This window comes from Gekko japonicus, unplaced genomic scaffold, assembly GCF_001447785.1.
Source record: "Gekko japonicus isolate JY-2015 unplaced genomic scaffold, Gekko_japonicus_V1.1 scaffold151, whole genome shotgun sequence".
NCBI lineage: Eukaryota > Metazoa > Chordata > Lepidosauria > Squamata > Gekkonidae > Gekko > Gekko japonicus.
Genome location: NW_015174277.1, coordinates 496,830 through 505,822, shown reverse-complemented (window position 1 = coordinate 505,822; position 8,993 = coordinate 496,830).

The window sequence follows — 8,993 nt, the reverse complement described above, 5'->3', positions numbered from 1 at the left end:
ACAGAGTGCCACGAACAGATTGAACTAGCCTCTGAATAGGGAAAAAGCAAGGCCGGTTCAACTCATCTGGGGAGGGCCTAGATGCTAAGGTGGTGGCTTAAAGGAGCTTGCGGACTGGACTAAAGCCAGAGAAGATACCCCAAGGACAGCAGTTATGTAACTCAGGTGGATGCAGGAAGAGTAGGCAAGATACCCATATATTCAACATTGCAGTAATAGTTGTGGAACTAAAGAGAGTAGAAGGACTTTTGTTTATACTGTCCAGTTCTCCTGTGTGTTGTTATAGAAGGACAGAGGCATGGAATGGAATCACTTACTCGGCCTAGTGAGATGCCCATCCACACTCCCCCTCCAATTTCAGTCCCCCTTCCTCCTATTTTACCTTTTTCAATCTGTCTCTTCCCCTCTGTATTAATATTCACTGAGGCTTGCTTTGGTATTGTTGGTTGGTAGTCACCTACCAACCTCTGAAATGACCACCCAAAACCAACAGTGTAGTCTCACAACAACTTAGTGCACTCTTTTCTCAAAGAAGCAGATGAGGCTTCTATGATTTGGGTTTCTGTAAGTCCTTATGTTTTTAAAATGTTATACTGTCCCACAAAGCCAATGCTGCCCCCCCCCCAGCTTGTAGAACTTGGTTTCGTTGTGCACATTTTTAAAAACCTAGTATCTAGGGCTCGTTTTCAAATTAGATCTCTTTTCCAAGACTTCCAATACATATGTGGCAGCTTGTTTCTATTATGGTGCCATTATGGTGCCAGGACAGGACTGCGGGTTGTTTGCCCCCTAGACTCCCAGCAGTCTGTGACAGGTTGGGACGTTCAGTTTGTAAAGTATTAATTAAGATCCAACCCAAACCATAGGAAGATATGAGAAAGGTTCCAAAGCCATCAAACATATTTCCAGAATTTGAGAACATATTGTTTTATTTTACAAAATGTACACCCTGCCCTCTTAAAGGGCCACCAAGGTGCCTAACAAATGAAAAACATCTTAAAAACCTTTAAAACCAATAACAATACAGAATACAAACAACAAAAATGAGAAGTAAAATACACACAAAATTGTAAAAACAACAATTAAAACACATGGCAGGAACTGAGGGAATGCCAAATGAAACAAAAAAGACTTCACCCAGTGGTGGAAGATGCCAACAGAAAGGGACAGATGAGTCTCCCTGGAGACAGAGTTCCAGAATTTTGGTGCCATGACTAAGAAGGCCCTCTCCAGGGTTGCCATCCTACATAACTCAGAAGGCAAGGGCACCTGCAACAGAACCTCAGAAGATGGCAATAGTGGTTGGGCAGGTTCATAAGGGAGTAGGCATATGTTGATCCAACATCTTGTTGATTCAGATATGTTGATCCAAAACCATATAGGGCTTTAAAGGTCAACACCAGGACCTTGAATTGTGCCTGGAAACAGATTGGGAGCCAGTGTAGATGGGCCAATGCTGAAGTGATATGGTCATATGGCCACACCCAAAAAAAAAAAAAATCCTGGTTGCAGCATTCTGCACCACTTGAAGTTTCTGAACTTTTTTCAAGGGCAGCCCCATGTAGAGCACATTTCAGTCAGTAATCTAGCCTAGATGTAACTAGGACATGTATGACAGTGGCCAGATCTTTTTCTGCCAAGGAATGGTCACAGTGGCTAACCAGTTAAAACTGGTAAAAGACACTCCTGGCCACAGCTGCCACCTCCAGCAGTCAGCCTGGTCCAAGAGTACGCCAAAACTATGGATCTGTTCCATCAAGTGCATCCCCATCCAGAACAGGTGACACTTTAAATCCCGGGTCGGACCTTTCACTCACCAATAGCATTTCCAACTTGTCAGGATAAAGCTTCAGTTTATTAGCATGCATCCACTCCAAAACTTCCTCCAGACACCAGTTCAGGGTTTACGTTCTTTGTGCAATCAGCCAGAAGCACATGATAGAACACTGTCCACTAACCATCTGCTAAGGACAACAGTTTGTTAATCTGTAATGGTGCTTAATATGGTACTGTCAGGTTCCTAACACATAGGACTATATGACAAAATTATAGCAAACAGCTAATATAATAGAAAAAAAACATCCAATTAGAGTTTAAATCAGTAGACATTAATTGGGCTCTGTTTATTGGAACAATAAATGAAATCACAATGTTCATTCGTTTGAGCCCTTTTCATTGTATTGACCCATTTCTGTAATGAGAAGTATACTATTTATACAGCTTCTATACACTGATCTTACAGTTAGTATAGAAATTATAATTTAGAAAAGGGTTTCAGAAAATGGAGAGTCCATGCACAGTGAACTAAAGAATTCACATCCCAAATGCGCAAGTGTTGCCAAACAAATGATCAGCATGTCGAGGTTTGCGCGGTGCTACCCAATGCAAGATGTGGGTGAGTATGAGTATCACAGAAGATGTAAGTCCAACTGCCTTAGTGTAAAACTATATACATTTATTTACACAAGCCTTCACCAATATATTCCACACAGCGACAAAATGCTTCGCAGACACCAGGTTTTCCATCAGGAAGTAAAGTGTACTGTACATCATTACATTTATACAAGCATTGTCCAATCACATCGCAATGCTGAGTCATAGTGATGCTGTTAATTAGTTCTGCTCTGAACTGGACAGAACTGGTTGGAGCCAGCTAGACTGTCTCTCTGAGCTGTCAGCTCCTGTCAAGTATATTGACCTCATCTACAGCCAGACTTACAGAAACACATGTATATTGACACAGCATCACTGAATAAGTGAAAGAAGTCCTGATAAAGGTCTGTCTCTGATAGAGAAATGTGACTTCTTGCCCATTGCTAGGTATCTGCAACCCATTGTTCCACATGACAATCTCAGGAGATGGACCATTGTATTTCAACACCAGCGCCTTCTTTTACCTAGCAGCCTGAATGTTTGCATGATGAGAATTTCAAGTTATCCCCTGTGCTGTTTGATTACATCATTCTTTTAATGTGCCATTTATGAAAATAAGGCATGAAATCAGTTTTGGACGTCTGAAAACCAGGCATTACTTGACAGCCAAAAATGATATCACTGAAGAATATGCAATCTGCTTGTGGACATAATGTGATATTCTTAAACCAATGATGACATTTTGAATGCATGGTTTCCAGATGTCCCTTTCCAACAGCCAGCATTGTCCAGTAGGAGCCCAAATCCCTTGACAAGCCAGGATTCTTCTCAGCTTCCAAGAATGATACTTTCCTATTTATCCCAAATAATCATATGTGGTTTTTCATATCAAACTATGTTTTCATTTACATACACAGAGGGAGAAACCCGCAAAGTGACTTTACTTTCAAGTCTCATCACTAAATTCTCTCTTTAATGTTTTGAAATCACAAATGTTAGATAATTGTGAGTCTCATGGTGGTGGAGTGGATCATTCTGTTGACTTAAAAAAAAAGACTGTTAGGGGCCAATGCACATTAGGGGTGTTTTAAAAGGAATTAACATGTTTCAAATACACACTAGGTCACAAATTTCATGTTCAACAAAAATATCAAGTAATTTTTCTTTTCTTTCAAGAGATTTCCAAAGTATAATTGATCTCTGAGGTCCTATTTCTTAGGAGAGTAAATAATTAAATAGAAAGGACAAGTTTTTCTTTTCCTACATTTATTGCACCTTTTCTTTTTCTTCAGAATATTGGTCTAAGCAAACCATTGGTTTTATAAGAAACCTGCCCTAGACGTTCCATAATTAGGCTATTTAATTCAAGAGAAAGAAGAATAGTGCAAGTCAACCTCTTTTGAGATATGCTTCAAATGCAATTCTCCATGTGCTTCCACCATCAGAGTTGATGGGTACCAGAGAAAGAGTATTCTCGTGACCCTGCATACCTGTACTTTTTTTTCTGGAGTGTACATTATTGAATTTTAAAGGCCAAGTTACCGGGGGTGTGTGTGTCACAATCTTTTAGTGGCATTTAAAGTTCTCTTCTGAGGAACTGTTTTTTGATTCTGTGGATCATGTTGCTCATTTATTTAAAATATTTATATCCCTCTCCTCCCTCCATCCTCAAAGCAGCTGGCACAATTGAAACCAGTTGTTAAGATCTGAATCCACAGAAGTACAATGCAAATAAAAATATGAGAACAATCCATCTCCCATCAGACCGACTCACCTCTACTCACAAGTCCCCAGAAGCACATTGGAAAAACCTTGCTTGCTTAACAGAACCTTTGAAATCTTTGCAAAATTGGGGTCTTCTTTGCATTCTCCAGAAGCTTGTTCCATAGAATAGGATCAGCCACCAAGAAAGCCCAAGCCTGAGCAGAAACAGTTCTCAGTGACCTGAGTGGAGGAACTCCTAATACCTGCTCTGATATTTGGAGCTGCCTTGTGGGCACTTATTTTTGTTTGTAATGCATTAGCTAGCAAAATTTAGGGTTGTCATGTGCCTATTGGGGTTCCTAGAGAGGCTTGACATCACTTCCTGGCAACCGTATAAAACCTTTGTAAATCAATGGCCCCAATTAAGTCATGATGAGGGCCACAATCTTAAGCAAATATAACCGGGGCTGTACCTTTTTAAACACACTGAGGCCCCGGTCACACGGGGGGGGGGAGCACGGCCAAAGCGCTGCTTTTCTGAGCCGCAGCAAAATGTATGCATGGCGGCGGGATCAGACATATCCCCTGAGCCGCTGCACAGTTGCTCCCCGGCACGATCAGATGCCGGGGGGGAAGCCATGGGACAGAGAGCAAGGCAGCCGGCTGCGCATGTGCGCACATGCGCAGTTTGGTCGGGAGCCTCAAATGCTGCGAAAGACGGGTGCGCCGGCGATCCCACAGCAGCCGCCCTTGCTGTGGAGCTTCAGGTAGGTAGTACTCTTTTCTAGGGTTTTTTGATGTGCGTTTCCCCCCGGAAAGGACGGATTGGGGACGGGTGCGCTCCACTTCCCAGATGTTGCAGTGTGATCGTACCCGTTTGATGCACTCCCGATCCGTCCCTCTTGCGGGGCAAAACCTTCCATGTGACCAGGGCCTCAGACTTGCTTCTGAGTATAGGATCAAGCTGCCCATCAAAGCTCATTTTATTGCTTTTTGTGGAAGCTATAGCTTACTTCTATGCTTATAGTCATAGTTATTCAGAACAAAGTCCAAGTATATAGATTCAGGTGGTCAGCCATGTTGGTCTGAAGCAGCAGAACAAAATTTGAGTCCAGTGGCACCTTTAAGACCAGCAAAATTTTATTCAAGCATGTTTAATAAGGCTCATTCACATATTAAGTTGTGCATAGGCTTGCAGTCTTTGTCAAAACAGTGTTTTGCCAAAATGTGCCTGTAACATCAGTGCTATGAACAGAATGAAGACATTCCTGAACACTGAAAAAATAAATATCAGTTCTCTGAACACCATTACTCACACAGACCATGAAATATGTACAAACCCGTTCCTCAGTACTCTAATCAATATATTTATTTTTCACATACTTCTCCCATTGCACTCAAATTGTTACATGTATTAGACATTAACTTGGTATTGTTACCCAGGAAACAAAGGAATACTAGCCTACTAACAACTCAGAGAAAAAAGAGATCCTGCCCCTTTAGTAGAGGAATAATGCATGAAAATGGACTACTGAAGATTTCATGGCATGGAAGCAAATAACATCCCATTAAGCCTCTATTGAGGGGGCAGGACGCTTTTTCTTCAAATTGTTGGCTACCCTGGGGGTACATGTGTACAAGATGCCTTCACAATACATCCCTAACATTGGTTTTAGGATTGCATGTCTCTATTGACACAAGGGGAGCTTGGAGCAATATTAAGAAAAAGGAGAGGTAAGCAAATTCTAGAGGTATAAGATCAAGTTTATCAGCTCCTAACGAAGATGAGAAATGAGGCAAAATTAAAATGCAATTCCAACAAAGTGATTTCTAGTGTGAGCAGTAGCCATATCCAAGTATCCCATTCGCAGATAAAATAAGAGAGCCTAATCTGTGGGGTCACATGTACAAGGTCCCCAGGGAAGAGGGAAGAGAGGAGCTAGAGAGAACAAAATGGCTTGGAAGGAGTGGAGGTGAGCAAAAGGATGATAGAGACAGGGAAATACAGGAAATAGGTCGAGTGGGAGGATTTGGGCTATTTTCGGCTGTTAGGAAAGAAGACTATGGTTTCAGTGAGGGGACCTGTTCTCAAAGTTCTCAAAGAGGTTTAGTACAGATCTTAACAGGGATAACAGCTGCTGTATACTTTCTTTAAATCCCTTAAACACAAACCAAATTTCCTTCCTTCTTAGGTTTACCAGGTGCCTGCTAATGGTGGGCAAACTCCCAGTAATTCTTTTTGATGCCTGCTGATGTGCATCTGGTTGGTGGGCAGAAGTGGGGTTGGTTTAACTGTTTGGGGGGGGGGTGGAAGCATGGCAACACTGGAAATGATATCATCGCATAGTGACAAAAATTGCCAGCCCCCGCCCAGCAGTAAGTACCCACTCTCCCATATCCCAGTGGTTGCCAGGCAACCCTATGACTCTTCTTTCTGTTTCCTGTCCTACTACACTACCTCTCTTGTAAGGCAGTGCTTCCACCTTTGTGTTTCATAGGCACTAATATATCCAAGAACACCACAAGACAGAAGGGGAAGAAGAGAGGGAGAGCTAAGCAGCAACTGGGTTGAACTAGGTTAGGGGGGTTGCAAAGAGAAATCTTGAGGGAGGGAGAGTTTTAGAGCTGAACACAGAACATGAGGGTGTGTGTGTGTGTGTGTGTGTGTGAGTGTGTGTGTGAGTGTGTGTGTGTGTGTGTGTGTGAGTGAGAGAGAGAGAGAGAGAGAGAGAGAGAGAGAGAGAGAGAGAGAGATATGATTGTGTGATGCTAGAAGAGTATAGGAATTACCTTATTAGAAAGTATTCTGGGGCCTATGCTAATTTGTAACTGGAGGGTTATAAATGACAGAAAATAACTTTGCTAATTAATTCAAAAAAGCTTCCTGATTGTCCTGTCTGATGGCTCAGTATTTATTGAATATTTGCTAAATATCCAGGAAAGTAGCTCAGAAGCACTGGTCATCTTGTTTGTCTGGATTTGGTGTGATCTCATGGAACTGCAGAACAAGCCTTCATTCAGAGTTACATTGTTTCCTGGGTACCTCATGATGTGATAGCATTTTATTTGATTTTATTTCCATGAAATGTCTATTAAAGGTCCTTGACTAGACTAAGATGGAGTTTGTCTGGGTAGCAGTACAGGAAGGATAGGAGGGTGGAGGAGAGTGTGGTGATAGCAGCCTATGAATATCATTTACCTTTCTGCTCTCATTAGGGCCACCAAGGCAGCTAACCGATCTTATAAAACACAGAATAAAAACACATCTTAAAAACCAAAAAAAAAACCCTCATCCACAAATCACATCGTTCAATGAATTAAAACCAAGTTAAAGTACACATACATAAAAACAACAATTAAAAACAGGGCAGGCAGGAGGGATCACTAAGGCAATGCCAGAAAAAAACAAAAAGGTCTTCACCTTCTTCTGGAAGATAGGAACAGGTGGGGACAGGCAAGTCTCACTGTAGAGAGAGCTCTAGAACTTTGGTGCTATGACCATGGAGACCCTCTTCCACCCACTCTCCCACCAGGCAATACAGAAGTGATACCAGGCGACCAATTACCCATTTTAAGCTGGGGAAATGCAGAGGTCATTTCTACACTAAAGGCCATTCAGTGAATCCATGGCAGAGAATGCAGAAACCTATGCAAATCTGATCACTCTGAGAATTTAATCAATTTAGCCACAGATTACTTAATCATAGATTCATCACAAAGTGTATTATTTGGTCAAGAAATTAAATTTCTTGCTCACATGGCCACAGTGTTACAGAACTACAAAAAAAGAGTTTTTTTGGGAAAGAGGCACAGGCTGGAGGTAAAGGTTTTTGTCAAGGTGCCTCCATTTTCTTTTCTTTTTTATTTTTGTACCCCCCAAAGGGGATGTTTTTTATTGCATTTTCTAATAACTACATACTAAAAACTACAAACAGAAAATCCAGGGAGGGAAAACTACATCTATAGGAGAAAGTAAAGAAAACACTCTAAAAACCCAAGAGATGGTGATCATACATACGTTTACAAATTTACGCTTAAACTTAAATGCAAAGTTAACACTCGTTAAAAATGTTCATCTATCTATTTAAATATATCTATTACTTCAATATTTCATAAAAAGACTGTGAAACTTATGCATTAAACTACTTTTTAGATACTCCAGAGCATATTGACAATCTATTTCCCTTTCCCTTTCTGTGTCTCAACTGATAGCCTCATTTAGGACTCGCCACCCCCAATTTAGAATCAGAGGATCCGGCCTCTCCTTCTTCGCTTTCTTTAGCTTCACCGTTTGCACCTCTTTCTGCTGGGCTGCTATGTTGGCACAAAAATTCACAAGCTTTTTCAACAGAGTCAATCCTTTCTCTACTATTTGCATATCTGAAGATTAGACCCTCGGGTGTTAACCATCTGTAGGCAATATCATGCTTTTGTAAGAATAGAGTCAAGTCTCTATATTTCTTTCTTTTCCGTCTTATCTCAAATGGGATATCTTTCAAGATTCTTATGTCTTTGTCTTTGATCTTCAAGGTAGCTCCATTAGATGCTTTCAGTAAGTGATCTCTCACTTTTCTTCAATAGAATCTTATTATAACTTCCCCTGGCAGATTGTTCTTTCTGATAAATTCTGAATATGATCAGCTGACCGTATCTATTTCACTGTAAAGTTGATCCGCTGTCATCTCTGCCATGGGTGCTAGAGCATCACCAACAATCTGCCTCAGATTCTCACCTTTCTCTTCCTGGATGCCTTGAAGCCTCAAGACATAGCTTGCTCTTTCCATTTGAAGCTGGAGTACTCTGGACTCTTCAATTTGGCACTTTCCCCCCAGTGCCTGCAGTTTTTTCCCCCCAACTTTTTTCGAGTTGGTGTCAATCACTTTGAGCTCCTGCTCCATTTTTTCTATTTTCTGTGT